This window comes from Marmota marmota, unplaced genomic scaffold (genome assembly GCF_001458135.2).
Source record: "Marmota marmota marmota unplaced genomic scaffold, marMar, whole genome shotgun sequence".
Taxonomy (NCBI): Eukaryota; Metazoa; Chordata; class Mammalia; order Rodentia; family Sciuridae; genus Marmota; species Marmota marmota.
The window spans coordinates 17,637,430-17,657,995 of NW_025999990.1; the positions used below are offsets into that span (position 1 = coordinate 17,637,430).

General features: G+C 43.4%; 1 protein-coding gene across 2 annotated transcripts in view; it reads right to left on the reverse strand.

The window, feature by feature from the left end:
* Window positions 1-20,566, reverse strand: part of Mapk4 (mitogen-activated protein kinase 4) — a 146,229-nt gene extending 125,663 nt beyond the window's left edge. The window contains exon 1 of one of the 2 annotated variants that reach the window (XM_048806212.1): window positions 20,513-20,566. The gene's annotated coding sequence lies outside the window, so the exon portion shown is untranslated. Of the gene's footprint in view, window positions 1-19,597; window positions 19,621-20,512 lie in introns of those variants that run through there. The other variant, XM_015482376.2, reaches the window with a different exon arrangement.

Sequence of the window (20,566 nt, forward strand, 5' to 3'; positions counted from 1 at the left end):
CAAATGTCTTCTTTGATATAATGAGAGCAACTAAGAACAAAGCAGGGAGGAAGAGCAGGAAGAAAAGATTAACATTCAACAGATACATGAGGTGGGAGGGAAAGGGAGAGAAAAGGGAAATTGCATGGTAATGGAGGGAGATCCTCATTGTTATACAAAATTACATATAAGAGGTTGTGAGGGGAATGGGAAAATAAACAAGGAGAGAAATGAATTACAGTAGATGGGGTAGAGAGAGAAGATGGGAGGGGAGGGGAGGGGAGATAGTAGAGGATAGGAAAGGTAGCAGAATACAACAGTTACTAATAGGGCATTATGTAAAAATGTAGATATGTAACCGACATGATTCTGCAATCTGTATTTGGGGTAAAATTGGGAGTTCAAAACCCACCTGAATCAAATGTATGAAATATGATATGTCAAGAGCTTTGTAATGTTTTGAACAACCAATAAAAAAAATAAATAAAATAAAATAAAAATACCAGTCCTGTTGAACTGTGAACCACACCCTTGACCATCAAATCAGAACCTCTGGAACCCATGCATCTGGGTTTTTTGTTTTTGTTTTTGTTTTAATAACCAAGATGATCACATAGCTTGAGAAACATACACCTGATAGAAATGCAGCATAATTTGCACCAGATATTGTGGCACAAGCCTGTAATCCTAGCAACTTGGGAGGCTGAGACAGAAAGATCACAGGTTCAAATCAGCCTCAGCAATAGTGAGGCACTAAGCAATTCAGTGAGACCCTGTCTCTAAATAAAATACAAAATAGGGCTGGGGATGTGGCTTAGTGGTTGAGTGTCCCTGAGTTCAATCCCCAGTATCCCCCCACCCAAAAAAGAAATGCAGCATAAATTGAGATTACAATAAAATTCCTTCTCCTTCTTTCCCATAGGAATGGCCATTCTATCACAGAACCAAAATGACAAGCAGGAAAGATTTCTACAGGAGCAAGACAAGGACATTCTCATGAGTTGTGCGAAGCCATGGGTGCCATGAGCTTCTTGGGGTGGGGAGTCTGGACTCACTGCTCCTTGTGTTTGTAGTTCATGGTTAGCATTTGCATCTTTGTTGACTACTTAGCATTTCGTGTGCAGGTCAATCTCTTGGTTTCACTTCAGTCATTGTCATCTAATCCTTTTGTTACCCTTATAAGCTTCTGAATTAAAATAACTCCTTCGGTGATTACCAAAAATAAATACCACATGGGACTGTTCCCACAGACAAGTGCAGTTGAGACCTTCTGGTATGGAAATAGAGGGGCCTTGGAGAATAGTCCCCCTCAAGACTGTTGCCAGCTGGGTTTGCCTCACATGCCACAAGGGCACTGGATCACTGATAAGAATCGGGACTCTGTGAGTAGGTGACAACACAAAATTAATGGACCAAGTAGATAGAGTTCAGTCATATTTTTACTCTCTTCAAATTAAACAAACTGAATTGCTCAAGTTATTTTTAAAAAGTAGATATTTCATTTTTTTAAAGAATATGAGATATGCTGTGGACATGTTCCATTCATCCAGCTTCATATCCTGTCACTGCCAGAGACACAAAAAAGTGGGTGGGGAATCAGGATTTGCACACTCTGATTTGACCACTCTGCCACATCCCCAGAACACTACTGTAAGTGTGTACAATCTCCACACTGTCCCCCCACCCACTCCCACATACTGGGGATTGATTTTAGGGATGTTTTACCGCTGAGCTACAAGACCATCCCTATTTACTTTTTTATTTTGAGGCAGGACTTGAATTTGTGATTTTCCTGTCTCAGTCTCCAGAGTTGCTGGGACTTTAGGTGAGCAGCACTATACCTGGCTGCAATTCTTGAAGATAAAGAAAAGCCACAAAGAGCTGAGGCAGACTCCCTGGATTACAGCAAGCAAGAGCTAAGACATGCTGTAAAGTAGCAAGCGGGACACAGATGCTTACGAGTGACAAGCTCTGTGTGGTTTTTATCCAGGAATCTCTCCCAGCTGAAAGCCTGGCATCAGTCCTTAAGAAGCAGGATGACTTCAGGTGTTCACTGGCAGAAGTTAACAGCCACTGTGATGATCACGAAGTCGCTCCATCCCCAATACTCCCTGTGAGGTTTGCAAGACAAACATGCCCCCAACTCACTGCTGCAGAGAAGAAAGTTGGGGGTCAGCGGTATTTGACAAGTCCTCTAGTTCAGTGCTTCTCTAAATTTATTTCCATCAGGAGCAACTGCAGGGATCACCCCAGATCCAGAAATTCTGATTTAGTGTGGCAGGAAGGGAAAATGAGCATTGCTAAAAAAAAAAAAAAAAAAAATCTTCCAGGTGCTGCTGCTGGATTACAGACCACACTTTGAGAACCACTGGCCAATGCAGGAATTCCTTTTACAACATCCCTAAGATCCCTGGATATGGGCACAGGCTGAGCTACTGTGGCAACAGGGAGCTGAGTAACTCCCAAGATAGCCCAGCACCTTCTTAGGCCACTGAGGATGACCGGTGTTAGGAGTAGGGTGGTAGTTTCAGGATTTGGGCTCTTCGACAAGGGCATCTGTGCATCTTTTTCTACACCAGATGACCAGAGAGTCACCAAAGCCACCCAGTGTCACAGCCTATAGGATCTTCATAATCTGCTAGCCTGGTGGGTCTCATCAGAGGAACTCCTATGCATAGACCTCCCTGATACTGAGTGAATTAGAATTTCTGAGGACATTTTCTTTCTAAGTTCCCCTGGTGATTCCAACAAGCACTCAGGGTACACCCACTGAACACTTCATTTTTCAGATGAGAAACCTGAGGCCCCAAAGAAGGAAGGGTCTCTAAATCCTCCAAGAGATAAACCCACTTCTTTAGGCTGCCCATTCTAGGTATTTCTAGAAAGACTAGAAGTCTAGTCAATAGATAAAGCCTTCGAAAGAACAGTGGTAATTATATGGTGCTTGTTAAAGGCATCATTAGCTATGAGCTCTGTGAAGGCAAAGAACCACATGGAAATTTCCTTGGTCCTAGAACATGTAATATTGCTAAGTCAATAACTATTGTCAGACTAACTCTAAGTTATGTAACTGCAGATCCAACCCTCTTCCACTCTCAACTCACAGGCACATGAACCCTCCAAAGTGGGCAGCAAGCCCTCCACACATGAGGGGAACCTTTAGCAGGGGATGACTCAACTGTTCTGCTTGCCCATATGGTCATAACCAGGAGCCACACTTTATGGGGTGGTTTAAAATGTTTTTGACACTCCCTTCGAAAGGCTGGGCATAATTCCCCTTCCCTTTGAGTGTGGGCTAGATTTAGTGACTCACTTGTAATGAATAGAAAGAAAATGGTAATGACAGATACCAAAGGTCAGAGTCTAGGTTATAAAAGACACTGCAACTTCCCACTAGTTCTTCCTTATATCAGCTGTCATTTCGTAAAGCCCTATGGAGAGGCCCAGATGGAGAGGTACTGACGCCTCTGGCCAAAAGTCAGTTTGAGTGACCTTGGAAGCCAATCCCATGGTCCAAGACAAGCCTTCAGATGTCAAACGCCTTTAGTCAACATCTTGACAGTGACCTCATGAAAGACCCTGAGCAAGAACCACCCAGCTAAACTGCTTCCAAATCCCTGACTTAGTAAACATTTGCTGCTTCAAGCTTCTGAATAGTGGGGGTGTTTGTTACACATCACTGAATAACTAATTCATTTTGTCTCCTCACTTCTTAAGTAAAAGCACTAGTGCATTTGGGGATGTTGGGAGAACCCAAAATGAACATGCAGAGTATGACTTTTAGAATAAAGGATGACTAAATGCATCAAGCAGACCTACTGGGTGAGTCACAGGGGAGAGGCCATGAGCCGTACTTGATAGACACTAGAAAGGAAGATGAGTTCAGACCGTGAGTTAACTCAGAACGGAGGGGGACTCAGATATGCCAATCTAGCACCCAGCCACATGACAGCACCTGAGGGAAGCAAGGGAGTGGTATAAAAGAAGTTCTGTGAAAGGTCTAAGTCCCTGCCTTAAGGTTTACTAAGTATCTGAAGAGACAAGCACCACACAACTGACATTATTTGAGAAGGCAGTGGATATTCTGGTTCATGGAGCAGGGCTGGCAGTAAACACCACGAAAGAGGGAGAAGGCGGTACCGCCTCAAGTGATCCAAGGACAGACTTCCAAGTGACACGCGTTGGAGGCTGAGTTTCATCCAGAGCCAAACAGCAGATGGAATCAGGAAAAGGTAGCTCTACCTTGGCCAACCAAAGGTGGATGAAAGCCTCCTCTGACATTTGGCCAAGCAGTTTTAGCAACAGGCTTGCAAGAGAACCCCAGTGGGGCGTGTTATTAGCAGAATGTCTGGGCCCCCTCCCTGTGTGAGGCACTCAAGGTCCCGTCTGCCTTCCCAGACCAGGACAAACAGGACAGCAGCTCATCCGGGGCTTTCGCTCTCACCTCCTTCCAGTCTGAGGGGGGCTGCCAGTTCCCATCCTGCCCTTCACCCACATCCAGTTTGTTGGTTTGAGGCAGCACAGCCACCTTTTCAAGGGTGACATCTAAATCTTGATGCCATTGCTCAGAGCACAGAGTCTGCCTGCTCATCCATCTATTCCATGGGATCCTTGCCACCTCTTCCTCTAGCAGCCCCCTCAGGGGTTCTGAGGGAGTCCCTAACTCAGCCACTGGGGTGACCCCACCTCCTGAAGGAGGAAGGGGCACCACAGGGGAGACAGGGTCTGCAAAGCTCCTTGTTAGACCATCCAGGTGCTGATGAGACCTGTCAGAATTGATTTCCTCGAGAGCCACTTGTTGGAGGCATATCAATTACTGTGTGATGAAGAGCCCTGTGAGAGGAAACCACAAATCAAATTTTCATTACCAGACTGAAGGGAGAAGCACAAGTGAAATCCATCGCTGTGGATTTTTTTTTTTTAGAGGGGCCAGGGAGAGAGGAGGACTCACCACTCCTGGCTCCTGTTGCACTTGGCCCCACCCAACCATTAGCCCTCTTTGCCCTCTTCTTGACTTCCCTCACACCAGCTGGCTTGCAGCTGTGGTGGGCATAGAGTGGGCCTCATTTGTTCAGGGTGGCCCCTTCCCTCCACAGTGCCCACCTTGAGTCACCCCGAGGTCACTATGAACTTAGGAGCCTGCCCTGGGTGCACCCCAAAACTGAAGGCGGATGGAGCTGGGAGGTGGGGAGAGGTGGCTGCCAGCAGGTGGCTGGGCCACAACTGTAATGTGCCTCAAGGTAGGAGCAGGGGAGAGAAGTGTGGCATCCAGCTAGTGCCAAAGGAGGAACACTCGGAGCTCCCCACAGAGACACCGCAGGCGTCCCTCCCCGACCTCCCCTAAGCCAAGGAGGTGGTACTGGCCCACTCCCACCCACACACACCCCTCATTTGGTTGCATTCCTGTGGCTCACCTGCTCCAATGTTCCCCTGACATTCATTGTAACTTCATTTTCCTTGAAAAACCAATATCTGTATGGGGGACCCAGAATGACTGCCTGGTGGCACTCTGAAAGCACATAGTCATTGGAAAGTCTGCAATGCTCAACAGAGGCAGAGGGTGATGCAAGGACAAGATGATGTAAAGGCCATGTCCCCTGTGGCTTCATCACCTCCCACAGGAACTCCTGTGACAGTCTCTTGGAGGCGCGTGTCCCCTCCAGTCTGTTTTCCAACTTGCAGGCAGTGAGCAGGCAAATCAGATCATCTTCCTCACCTGCTTTCACCCCTAAAAACTGCACTTGTCTTCAGATGGGCCCAGGTTCTTCCATGTGAAGCCAGGGCCCTGTGATCAGCCTCTGCCTGCCGGTGCTGACTAAACTCCCTCTCCATGACCGCCTTCAGCATCCCAAGCCACGCACAGTGCCACACGCAGGCTGTGTTCTCTCGCACCTTCGCTGCTCCTGCACTACGGCCCCTCCCTCTTCCCCTGGCAAACTCCTGGTCATCCTCCAAGACTCCACCCAGGCCTCACCTGATCCCGAAAGCCTCCTGGCTCCTGTTGCACTTGGCCCCAACCAACCATTAGACCTCTTTGCCCTCTTCTTGATTTCCCTCGTGCACAGCTGGCTTGCAGCTATAGTGGGCATGTGCCCACCTGCACATGTGTGTCCCTGGAAGCCCCAGGAGCCCCCTCTACAGAGCACAAAGGGAACAGTGCTGTGGTGGTCCCTTGACTGGCCCAGCATCCCCTAGACAAGCTGATTCACATAGTAACTGCATCTTTCTCTTTCTTATAGCAGTAAAGCTTACACAATACTTAGCAGGTAGTAGCTGTTTCGTGAGTTTTTTAAAATCAATTAATTTATCATTCTTGTTGGCTGAGAGGTCATGTCAATTCCTTATACAGTGATCTTCTGACCATTTCATAAACAACACAGTGCCGTCACCACGTCCTTCCTCCCCTTCCTCTGGGAGCAGTGGTTGTCCCTGGGTGAGTAGCATTGGCATCTGTGGGGAAGGTGTTAGAGATGTGCATTCTTGGGGTCCACCCCATACCTACTGAAGCAGAAACTCTGGGGCCCTCCAGCACTCTAGTTTAACAGCCCTCCAGGTGATACTGATGGCACTGGTTAGAGAACCACCACCCTAAGCCCTTCAGAGACCACAAGAAGCAGCTCAGATTGCACTCAGGAGCCACAATGAACCCTCTGCCTGGCCGCTGCCCTTTCCCAGGACAGCTGAGTCTTTTCGTATTTCAAAGCACTTGTATTCACCCAGGGGCCAGATTTGGAAATACTTCCCTTCCCCTTCTTTTGAACTAAACAAGAATCATCTAGGGAACAAAGGAAACCAAGCAACACAGGCACTCTGTGCTCCAGGGAGCTCTTGTGCTCCAGGGAGCCCTGGGCAGAAGGGAGGGATGGGTAGATACTTGCTGAACTGGACAGAGTTCACCTGAGGCTAAAGCCAGGATTGGAGCACCTTCATTTCACAGATGCCAGTTTCTGGTTATTATTCTCTGGAGAACAATGTTAGATACATCAGGAATGTGATAGGCAGATGTGCCACGCCTACCATGGAGAGACAATGGAATGGCAATTAGGAAGATTGTGACTGTCAGTTTCAGCTCAAAGTTCCCTGGTTGGCCACAATGAAGGCTACTGCCATGAGCTGAATTGATTAGGTTTTGCTGCCCACAGCATAATACCACTAGGCCTGCGGAAATAACCGAAGAACCAGATATGTACCACTTTCAACACTAACATTCTTAGATGCCCGACTATCTTTCATTTCACATGTACTCGGTTTTTGAGCACCTACTATGCTCAAGGTAAACCTGGTCTGTCTTACTCACCTGGAGAGTTGCAATATGGGCTGTGTTTTAGAATCACCTGAAGAGCTTTGAAGAAATTCTGATGCTTAGACCAGACTCCAGACCCAACGACATAGAAATTGCTGGAGTGAGACCCAGACATCAGTATCTCTGAAACTCCCTAGATGATTCCCATATAAAGCCAATCTGGGCTTTTAAATAATACTGATATCTGGACCCCACCCCAGTCGGCAGAGATGAGGCTGTCTAGGGCTACAGCCTGAACATGTGTGCTTAACACACACACACACACACACACACGCACATATGCATGGACATACACATACACATATATTCTCCAGGTGATGTATTTTTTTTTAGAGAGAGAGAGAGAATTTTAATATTTATTTTTTAGATTTTCGGCGGACACAATATCTTTTGTTTGTATGTGGTGCTGAGGATCGAACCCGGGCCACACACATGCCAGGCGAGCACGCTACCGCTTGAGCCACATCCCCAGCCCCGTGATATATTTTTTAAAAAAGAATTTTGTAGTTGTAGATGGACACAATACCTTTATTTTATTTATTTATCTTTATGTGGTGCTAAGGATCAAACCCAGGGCCTCACACATGTTAGGCAAGTGCTCTACCTCTGAGCTACAACCCCAGCCCCCAGGTGATGTCTTTGATGGGGGGAGAGCAACAGATGTGATAAATTGATGCATGTATACAATGCAGAGGGATTAACTTGGGGTAATTAGTATATCACAACAACAAACATCATTTATTTGTGTTGGGAACGTTCAAAATCCTCTCTTATAGCTATTTTGAAATATGCAATAAATCACTGTTAACTACAGGCACTCTACTGTGCTGTAAGAACACTAGAATTTATTCCTCCTATCAAAATGTAACTTTGTACCCATTAACCAACCTCCTCCCTCTCTGCTGCTCTCTCCAGTCTCTGGTAACCAGGGTTCTACTCTCTACCATGAGATCAACTATTTTAGTTTCCACATATGACTGAGAATATGCAATTTTTGTCTTTCTGTGCCTGGCTTATTTCACTTAACATAATGTCACATAATGGCTCATATTTTAAAAGTCCAGAGGTAAGACAGAAAATACTATTTATTCCTCAGTTCACAACTTTGATGCCAGGTGCCTGGATTTACCCAATAAGTGATGTGATGTCACTCTAACAAAAATGCACATGGTGGGGACACGCATCCCCTAAATAATTCCTATAGTGAATCTTTTTGTGCAAATACTGATGTTGACACAGCAAGTCTGCTTATAAAGAGGTATGCCTGCAAAATCATTCCTCAAAACTTGGAAAAAGAAGCTCAACAGCTTCTTCTTTTTCAGATGACCTCTCTTCACAGTTGGAATTTTCATTCAGTGTGACCTGTTTTTTTGCCAGTACTGACCATTTATCTAAGACCCAATGACCAGGACAATTGTCCTCTGTAATGACTGATGCAGCAGGAGGGAGGCTGGGCTGGAAGTCAGGAGAACTGGGCTCTGTGTACTGCATCACCTCTACTTCCCTGTGGGATCTTGGGCAAGTTATATGATCTCCAGTTTCTTATTTATGAAACAAGAGAATAAATACTCTCAAAGATGGTTTTCTTCCAATTCAAACATCATGTGGTTCTCATTCCCTTGTGGACAATAACATTAGTCTTGTAGCAATGGCTAAGTGTATTAATTTTATTTTCCTAGAAATGGATAACTATTTCGGAAGAAAGTACCTTGAGTATAAAATTCCATAAAGCAAAGATTAAGCGTCCAATATATACACATAACATACTAGACACAGTCAGAATACAAAAGGGAGAGAGAGAGCCTGTGTGGACAAAATTAATGAGAACAATTATGCATCTAACTGTGATCCAACAGAGAATAAAATAGATGATGCAGCAAGAAACCAGAAAGGAGGTAGTTCAGAGTGTTTAAAAAAGAAATGTCCAGAATAAATAGTAAAATTGTTCTATCAGGGATGAAAGAATACTGAACATGGAATCAAACTTGGCTTCTGGTTCTAGACTTAGCAGGTAGTGACTATGTCATCTAAGACAAACCACCCACCTTCCCCAAAGTTAAGTTTTCCCTCTGTAAAATGGGAATCATATAATGTTGGTCCGACTTACTGGACAGTGCTACCAAGAGGTTCAAAGAAGACACCGTCATGAGAGGTCTTTATAAAAGGATGTATAAAGTTACACAAAACCATGGGGGATATATATGACATATACTGACCACATGCGTCTAGAGATTTCAGTCTAATGATTTGTAAAATCAGTGTAAAAACTCTTTCCCTACTCTGCATAATCTAATATTCTTCTGTCACTTAAATGCTTTATTTTAAAATTTTAATGGTATAGAAAAGTACAAAATAAAAAGTACAAAGAATTCTTTTCCCCAACTCAATGTTACTCTGTCTCTACTAACAATGTAAACTGTGTCCTAGAAAAAAAGCTTATGTAGATGTACATGTCACTGGGTCTGTCTCCTGGATCTACAGGTAGGTACCTTCTCTTTTAGGTACTCAATACTGAAGAGGAAAGGTCTTATTTCAAATAATCTAAGTTTAAGGCAATATAGTTTTAGATTACTGAAATCTGACATTGCCTTTGGTGATGATAATTTAATAAGAATGCTATTATTATTTCTCACCCACAAAGAGGTAGAATGGAAGACTAGAAGGTTATTTAACTATATTATGAAAGCCAAATCCGGGACTCAGGAATATGAAGTAAAGCATTATATTGTTTGTTGGTTAAATAAGAGAGAAAAGCAAACAGGTAAAGGACTGATGGATGTTTGGTTCTGGGGATCTGCTTCTGGATAAACTGGAGGGGGAAACCAAAGGGGGAAAGCTGTACTACCTCTTGCTGCACAAATGCATTCCAGGTTCACATTCAGAAACTACTCATTAGAGAGAGATTTAGGGAATAACAGACTCACTGGAGAACTTTTGAAGAACGAAGTATGCACAAAAAAGTTTGAAACAGGACAGTAGCTCAGTGGTAGAGTGCCTGCCTCACACATGTGAGGCACTGGTTTTGATCCTCAGCACCACATAAAAATAAATAAATAAAGATATTGTGTCCACCTACAACTAAAAAATAATGATGAATCTCAAATAAATAAATAAAGTGTGAAACAGTATTTTGAACCTTTAACTCTTAAACAAAGAGAATTTCCACTCTGAACTGATGGATCTTCCTCCATCCAGAGACCCAACAAAACCAATAAGCACCTGAGTCTTTTTTTCTTCCTTTCATCTTTAATATTCATTCAATACGAGAAAGTGAGGATGCCTACAAAAATGAATAGACATTCAGGACACGATGAGCCCAGAACTACTTACCAGATGTACGCTCGCTCACAGTGTAAAAGGCTCACCCCTGATTCTGTATACCCTAATGTTCTCTCTGTTGCTCAGATGGCACACCTTTCAAGGGCTGTATTACATAGTAAATGGGTGGTCGTTAAAGCCCTCTCTGAGTCTGACATGCAGGTCGTGGAACTACATAATAAGAAATTTTTCGTTTTCTCTCCTCCAACCTGGGAAACTCAGAGCAGGCTACTGTAGCTACTGCATTGTTATGTTACTGCAATCATCTTCCTTATTCTTCTCTTACAAAAAAATATCATTTCATATTTCTGAACTTTTCTGTCCCTTCCCCACTTTTTTCTGTTTAAAGAGTCATCATTGGAGGATGGGAAAGGCAGCGGAGCACAACAGACACTAGTATGGCAATATGTAAATCAATGGATGTGTAACTGATGTGATTCTGCAATCTGTGTATGGGGTGAAGGTGGGAGTTCATAACCCACTTGAATCAAAGTGTGGAATATGATATGTCAAGAAATTTGTAATGTTTTGAACAACCAACAATAAAAAATTTTAAAAAAAAGAGTAAAAATTTAGAAAAAAAAAAAGAGTCATCATACTTTACTGTTCTGAGTTCTCTAAAAAATTCTGGACATTTTGTAAAAACTCACCATACACTGAAGCCAATATCTTGGTCTCTGACATGTACAGGAGTTTGCTCACCTAACTCTGTCTGAACTCCCCATGGTTTCCCCATATGCTTATGAAACTGCAACATATTTTCTCTTATTAGCAGACTAGATGGTTTCAAAATGGCTAGGAAAAAAATTTGAATCCAAATAAATGGAAAATTTGACAAAAGAAATATAGATAATCATCTTGATGAATCTCAAATAACTATATCTCCTCAGAAAAATCAGCTTAAGAGCCTGGGTCAGGGATATATAAATCTGGGCTTGTACTTGCTGGGGGAATCAACTTACTTCATTTCAGGCTGAAAAGTTTTCACACATCATGGTTCATAAATTCTAGAACTTTCTATTGATTATGCCCCTAAAAATTAGCAAGGAAGGGTACATTTTTCTTGGAGAATAGGAAATCTGCCTCTTCAAAATTAATTAAGCCATTATCATTTCTTCAAAAGGATCAATTGCAATCTAGAACTACATGGGAGTGGAATGATGGATCTGTTTCTTTTAGGGACAGTTATTAAAACCTAATTGGAAGATTTCTATTTTTAGCAATAGGGTAGACTAAAGTTATCAATCCCAGCACCACCAAAAAAAAAAAATTGATCGACTAAAATTATATATATTCTTCCTATGTGTTAAATATCGTAAAATAAAAATAAAAATCAACTGGATAAATCATTATGGAATACAAAAAAGGCTCCTTGCTATGGGTGGTCTCCAAAAGGCTGGTAGGGACACCTGCCACCCCAAACAGGTCCTTTCTATAAGGGCAGACTCCTGCTGCCCACACCCTCTGCCTCTTTATCTATACCCTTGAAAGGTGAGAGAGGATCAGTGTTTCATTGAGTAGGGTACAAAAAGAGAGAGAGAGAGAATATCTTAGTCCTAAAGTTTCTAGGGGGAAAGGGACTCAAAAATAAAAATGTGAATCTCCTCCCTACCCCAGAAAGTGTCCATGCAGGCTCTAGTAAGAGGGAAGCAAACTTTCCACCACTCAATAACCTTGGACTTGCCACCACTCAATAACCTTGTTCCCAACCTTTTAAAACTCAGCGATTACATTTTCCTCATGGCAAATTTCTCCAGCTTCATGAAGGTTGGAGAGGAACAATGGGATTGGAACAGGGTTGGGGGAAGATACGTTTGACTGCTGATCTCGATAACACATGGTTGAGTATGCAGTTTCAGAAAGCTTCTTTTGAAACACCAGAACCAAGAACAGTCACCTGGGAAGGCCACCCTGAGTCCTAAGCCTGGACAGGATCATTCAGCCTCCACAAGGAGAAGCCCTGGCCAAGGATGAGAAATTCTGTCTTCCATATGGAAGTGTTAGGGGACCAGGCCGATTGGAAGAAGCCCTGCCGGCAAATACAGTCTACTTATTTCACTTCTTAACAGCTGCTAGCCTAGAGAGCATCCTCCTCCCTCACAGCTTCCCTTGGCTCTAACTTCCCATCTTTTTGTAGGACAGAATGGACAAAAAGGAAGAATCCAGATGGAGACAGATGGGACTCCAGATCCACTCCTGTGACTACTCCCTCTGCCAGGTCTCCTGCCTTATTGGGAAAAGCCCAAGGAATTAGATAGAGGAACATCTACATTGAGTTGTGTCCAGTTGTGGAAATTTACTCATCCCAACTCCTGCTTTCCAGCTGCCACCTGGAAGATGTGTTGGGAGCAGATGGAGAAAGGTCTCTAGTCACAGGCCGGACAAGAGCAGCTAGTGACTCGTGCTTCTCTCTGGTCATTCTCCAAGATTGATTGACCTTGGTCCCACCTCCTCCCTGGCAACACTGAACTAGGTAACTTGAACCAACCTCCCCAGTGAACACAGGAATAAAACCTGGAGGAAATTTTAAAAAACAAAAATAAAAAACTTCCTGAAAGCATGAAAGAGCTAAGAAGATAGGGGAAATTTTCAGATTTAAGATACGGGAGAAAAATAAGACCTACACATGTGGGCCTGAGTAGGCACTTTTAGCCTGTTGGGGGAACCTGCCAATCCAGAAGAGGAAGCCCAAGCTGCGAAGCTCACTGACAGCTTCATGGGCCAGGAGGTCAAGACCTCCCTAGGGTAGGCCACTGTACACTTAGGATAGGACCCAAAGAGCAAGATATGAGTAAGAGAGAGTTTAAAATAAACTCGTCTGGCTTCATGTCATCTGGGCAGCCTAGAAAATCTCAAGTCTCCAAATTGACCCACTATTGCTGATCCCCCAGATATTCTGCAGAAACTAATTAAAATCCTCTCTAAACTCTTGTCGTCTTTATCATCTTCATCCAAAGCCACAAATTATCACATCATCAAATGTAAATATCACTAATTATATGGTGCACCATTATGTACCAGGGAAAAATTTTAAAATGCTATCAAGTATAAATGTCAGATTCTATTAACTGTAAAACACATCCCAATTTCAGAAATTAACATGTAAAAATATGCAACATAAAATGGCTAAAATATGGTATTTATACATACATTTTTTTCAAAATGATATTCAGCAAACATTTAAAGATAACCAAGCACTCGAGACATGACAACATAAATATGTACCAGTGAGAAAATTAAAAGAAACAACAGACAGAAAAAACAGATGCTTAGGTATTACAGATGGAAAAAATTTCCCAACAGAATGTAAAACATCGATGCTTAGCATACTCATGAAGATAAAAGCTGGACTTAAAAGTTATAAGAAACCAGGAACTATATAAAGTAACACTAAAGACATGGAAAAGAATTAGAATTCTGCAATGAAAATTCAATAATTAAAAGTGAGTATGCAACTTACAGATGGATTTAAGCACAGAGTAGATAAAGTTGAAGAGACACATTATGACTTGGAAAACAGATCAGAAGAAATTATTCAGAATGTAGCCTGAAGAGTCTTGTTTTGTTTTGTTTTGTTTAAGGACAGAAAACATAGGAGCAGATAAGAGATACAGAAGATAAAGTGAGGAAACTTTATAAGATGGCAAAATAACCCATACCACAAAATTCTCCCAGAAATAGGCAGCAGAGTTCAGAGGAAGTTGCCGATATTCCAAGTCCCTCAAAGACCAATTACACAAGGAAGACAGGCCACTTTGGCAATGATCCAGAGGTATTTGGCAATGATTCAAAGTGTATGCGTAAGTTACTTTACATTTCCATATATCACTTTCCTTATATGTGAATGGAGGTGACTGACAAACCCATGTCACTGGCTGTTGTAGGAATGAAGAATTAACAACTGTGACGCACTCAGCAAATGCTCAATGGACATTAGATTCCACAAGGGGCCAGAGCACCCTCCTCCATTTAAGCTTGCTTCAGGAACTAATGGGCAGCTCTACAACTATGAACAAATTAGCCTGAAACATGGCACTCAAGGTGTTAGAATCATGGAACATCAGGTTTAAATGGAATTTTTCATAAAATTTCTTAAAATTATACCTTGGAAATCAGTTTTCCCTTTTGAGAAATGGCTTTCAGATGAACTTTTTAAAACCACTAAACCCAAATAGAAAAATAGATAATTCACCCCCAAAAATACAAACAGGAAACAATCTTATATTGATAACTGAAATACAAATGAGAGCAATAGAGATATATTTTTTTAACTTTGTCAAACAAGCAATTACAAAAATACAAAGTGCTGTATGCTCTCAATGATGTGCTGAAATTCCATCACCCACAGCATGCTATCAATGTAGGGTAGACCGGTATACCATTTTTGTAAATCATTCAATGCACTCACACCCCTAGCTAATCTCATGGTCTGGGAATGTACACCAAGAAAACATTCCAAATAGTTAAAAAAAGCAGGGACACCAAGTTACACAATGATACAGCAGGGAGAAACCGGGAGCAAATAATGTCCACTAATAGCAAAGTGTTCTGAAAAATTCAGGACCTCTCAAATATTGACTTATGCGACCATTAAAAATCATGTTTACAAAAGAGTTTATGACAAATATTGTTTATTCTAATATTAACTGAACAAAGATAAAATTTAAATTAAATGGACAGTATGGTCTCCATGTTCATTCGTGCTTAAAAATGAGTTGAGACAAAAAAATACTAAAAATAAAGTGAAATGTGAGTGGGCCCAAAAATATCACAGGTAAGATTTGTATATTCTTTTTGCTACTTTCCACAATGAATATGTATTACTTTTCTAAACAGAAAAATAAAAGTTCCCATTATAATTTATTTGCTGAAAAGATGATATAAAAGAACATTGAAGGAAGCTTTTTAAATAATCTCATTCCATCAATCCAACTCTTTCATTTCAGTACTAGCTACGTGTACTCAGATCTTTGGTGTAGAGGTAAATTAGTTTGAATCTTTGAGGAGTTCTCCCAGGACTAGGTACTCTGGAATTGAGAGAAATTATTAAGGCCCTTTCCTGCCTGGTCCCCTCCACCAACAATCTCTGGCTACTACGAAGACAGAACAATCTCCCAGAAGCACTGTGTGTCAAGGGAAGGGGCGAACTCCTGGCTCTAATCCCAGCCTTCATGCTGATCTCTGTGTAACCTTGGCAAACCATCTAACTGCTCTCAGCCTCAGTTTCTCCATGTAAACAATGGGCAAGGAGGGATGGTCAGGGTCCCCTAAAATCTCTTTTAGTTCTATTTCCTGTGAATATGCAGACAACCCAAAAATCTCTGAATGGGTCTCAACTCTTGAAAATCTTTATACAAATCAAATCAGTTTAAATACAATTTAAAGACTGGCAATTTAAAAAAAAAATCCCTTTTACAGCAAATCTTCACACAGAGAGCCTTTCAATGTTTGGTAATAAAGACTTTTATATGTTGACCGATCAGCCTCACAGAGTCCAGTGACAATTTAAATAAGCTTTCTCGTTGAAGTTAGGTTGATCTAGACTAAGGAAAAAAGATTAATTAACTAAATAATGAGTGAATAAAAAGTCCAAATGATAAAGTTTCTTTTTAAAGTTTTATCATTTTTAAGTACTTAAATTACACCCCTTCATCCCAAAGACAGGGAGGACAAATATTTTCTGCTTGGCCTGTTTTAATACAAGGTCAAGTCTCACCTCAGGTTTGGGTATTCCAAAAGAGAAGTTGAAATCAAATGAACTCTCATTGAAGGCTTTCAAATACCATTCAAGCGACCTGAAAAACAATTTCTGAAGCAATAACTTGGGCCTTGCCTAAATTCACTTACATGATGCAACAAGTTACTTTTACTCACTTATGGAACTCAGCCTCCTGCTCACATGGAATTAACCTTACCCTCTTTCCATCCTACAGAGATGCTGCTGGTGCTGATGCTCACTGGAGTTGCTGAAGAGATGGAAGTTCTTACTTCTGAGAGTGGATATTAACAGAAGTACAGGTCACCTTGTAATTAACAATTCTATTTTGATCCATGCTCTCAATTTAAGTCAATACTCTAAGAAGCTTCTCTGAGCTTTGCCAGTCTTAAGTGGAAGATAGCCCCTAGTAACCTGCCCTTGCAGACACCGCTGTCCAATCGTTTCTCGAAACCTTTCCCAGAGATCCATGTGCCTTGGAGCTAACAAAGTATAAACTCAGAGCCCTTCACTTGGTCCTTACAGTGCACTCCAAGACCTGGACATTTGTCTTCTTCTTAAAGCCAATCCCCTGCCCAGTTAGATAAGCATCAAGCTCCTGCAGAACTGAAGCCTCTCCTGCCACTTCCCTGCAGTGACTCCAAGAGAGCTACTGTCTGACATCTACCACCAAAACCATCCCATGATAAAAAACAATGAAGACTCCAGACTTTGATGGATCACGGGATTCAAGGACCCTAGCCAAGCACAGCTCTGTGAGGAGGTAATGGCAACATAGCAGGAGCACCAGAAAAGGCTCCTTGTCCCCCTAGTTACCTCTATTACCCACTAGCCCGTGTTTGATGCCCTCTCACTGCAGACTCAGCCTTTCATGCCATGATGAGGCTTAAAGAGCAAAGACCCCTGGAAGAGAAAACACAGTGACCTGCATTCATATTCAAGACAAAGTGACAGGTGACAGATTGTTTTTCCCCTGAGACCAGTTTTCTTATAGTGAGAGGCTTTGGAGCAGCTGAAAATGGTGAAGAGAACAAGGAGAGGATCGCAGGCCCCGAGAAGGGAAGGAAAAGTGGAAAAAAAAAAAAAAAAAACAGGCAGAGGAGGGCACTGAAATAAGTGTCACCTACTCTTCAGACTTTGCTGGAACTTGCAAGGAGAGATGTAGAAAGAAGTCACATTCCTGGCCTGGAAGATTACAGTCAAGTTTGGCTCAGGTGAAAACACTCCAGGAATGCATGAGGGAATGATGGTGGGGACGCTGGGTGACCTGGCAGCTGGAACAGGAGATGAGCAAGGGTCCTTGCAGCTGTGGGGTCTCCAAGAACCTCAAACTATGCAGAGTGAAGCCCCTGCCTGATCCCCAGCGCAGGCCTTGACACACAATAAAATACTCACACAGCGTCTCTTTGTTGAGCGAATAGAAAGCATTCTAGATAAAGATCCATCAAATTCCTAGAGGCTCTAGATTGGCTTTGTTTTCTCTGACACGCTTGCTGCACTGTTTCCCTCAGTGTGGGAGGGGATCCTTTTCAGTCTTTGCCATGAGAATCCTAATTCATCTTGCAAGGCCAGTTTAGGTTTTCTCTATAAATTCCTGGTGTTGTTCTCCTTCGGTTTTTCTCCCCTTTTCTAACGAGCAAGCAGAGGCCTCCAAGTACATTCATCTGGTGCTTACCATATTTTCCAAATATCTTTCATAATAGTCCTACTTCCAGAAAAGATGGGGGGGGAGCTTTTAAGTTCACAACAAAAACAATAAAATGTAGTTTTAAAAAGAATTTAAAATGGATGCCAGAAATAGTTTATGAAGAAAAAGTTCACCACAGCAAGAGACTGGGATAAAGAGTTATCAGAAACTGCCGGAAACCAATGCAAAAAGATAAACATATGAGGCATACGGAGCATTCTCAAGGTCTGATAAAATAAAAATTTTAATTCCGTGAAGTCAGAATTTATTTTTCTGACAGTAATTCTAGGAGGAAGTTGCTCCTGGCTTTTCATATATGCTGCGCAACTTGTCATTTTATGAATCTTTCTGAAGACCTTTGTTAGATCCTTGTGGACAAAGACTATATGTCTCTGGGACTATAGGTCCTTGTTAATGGCCTATATGACATGCACAACTTGCTTGCCACTCTGGTTATTCTATTGTGTTTCAAGTTCCCAGGATAATCAGACTAACAGATTAATCAAATCTCTTAGCAGAAGGATCCTCAAACCATTCAATACAGCCCTACCGTCCTCAGCCATGTGCAATGATGGGATTTTTAAAATACTATCACTCCAACACCCCTGATGCTAGTGTGCTGGTAGAGGCTGAAGGTCCAGCCATCCCCAACCTCATGCTTCCTTCTCCCCTCCCCTGTCGATTCATTCATTCCTTTTTTAGTTGAGTGTCTTTCCTTCTGTCCTCACCACAGATTCTCCATCCCTTTGAGCACCAGGGCTTTGCTTCATTAACCTTTGCTTCATTACCTGTAATAACTAGACCAGTGCTTTCTTCAAAGAAACTGGCGTTTAATATCTCTCTCTCTCTCTCTCTCTCTCTCTCTCTCTCTCTCTCTCTCTCTCTCCTCTCTTTCTCATAAGGAAACTGAATCGTAGAGAGGTCCCAGAGTATGACTTTTCATTACTCTGCCCAGCTCCTGTCTGACAAACCCTCAAACTGGGACATTATCCTCAACTGTGGAAGTTGAGGATAATGTCCCGGCTCTTCCCAGTCCTACCTTAAGAAGTCCAGAAGGTCAAAATGCAATTTACTGAGGAGATACAGACTCAAGGGCCAGAAGACATTCTCACCTGCTTGTTTCCATATGCCCCTCAAAACTACAATGGACAATCCTTCAGAAAAAAAAAAAAAAGTCCTTTGCACTTTGCTAGTGCTCAGTAAATATCTATTACAATACGAAGTCTATAACACAGCTACCTTGATCATAGTAGGTACTCATTAAATATCTTTTAAATTGAGAACCTCCTGGCACATCAGTTATTCACATAGTAGATGATCAATGAATGTCTCTTAAATTAAGCTGATCTTAGTACAGCTGCCTTGCACATAGTAGGCCTCAAGTAAAAGGCTATGAAATCAAATAGTAGCACTCACTCTTTAGAGAAACCAGGCAGAGGTGACATTAATCAAATCCCAGGCACAGATCCATGAATGGAAATGCGCGTCTGGAAGCAGCGCTTTCTAGAGTGCTGGGGAAGCGCGTGACAGTGCGCGGTAGCAGGGGGTTGGGGGGTGGGGGGTAGGTACCGCGCTCATTCCGGACATTACAGACCGCCACTGAAGGTTCCCGGGTATTGATTAGCGATCGGAATCCGTTCCCCAATCCAGGGGCAGGAAACTGCTGCCTCTTTCAATTGTCACTTCGCGGCCGCACCTGGAACTCCCACCAAAGCCTCCTCCAGGGCATCCGCCCACCGGGCTTCTCCACCGATTCCAGAGTAGCGAGCAGAACAAAAGCAAAAGCCACCCGGGATCCCGGTTGTTTCTCTGATGGAAAGCAATCCGGGAGGAGGCAGCGGGGGCCGGCCCGGACCGAGCTGTGATGTCAAACCAGCCACTACCCGCACCGCCCGCCCTCCCTAGCAGTTTCGGGCTGGGGATTGCCGAGCCGTGGAAAGCAGCGGGGTTCCCTCCCTCCCGAGGACCCGCAGAGTGGGCGCCTCTATCGGGTGGGGCGAGGGGAGGGCGCTGTATTAACCCTTGAACAGGGAGGGAAGGAAGGATAATAGGGAACTGAGGCAGACCCCTCAACCGAGATCCGAATCTGAACTCGCAGTGCGAACCGCCCCTCGGAGACTCCGATCGCGCGAGTCTGTTCCTGGGGGTGGGGTCCCCCCGCGGCACCTGGTCCCTATTACCTCCTCCCCGATGCACCCTCACGGAGGAGCCCAGCGGCAACCTTCACATCCAAACCAGCGTTCTAGGAACAGCACCAGCGCGCGCGGTCCGAGAAGGAAGAGGTCACCGAGGGCGGCCAGGGTGGGTCCCGCGGGAGACAACCCACTGCCCGCAAACTCGCTCGCAGGGTGTTTGCTTGGCCTAAGGGTTTATTGTGAAGGTGAGGCGGGGGTGCAGAGCGAGCGAGGACTTCTCATTTCTTCCTTCTCCCAGCTTCTCCGGAGCCCGCCGAACTCCGAGAGGCGCGGGCGACGGGAGAAGAAAGCCTGCGAAGGGGGGAGCCACTTACCCAGGCAGAGCCGGAGAGCGCGGCGGCCCGGGCGCGAGCGGCGCCTTTGTCTGT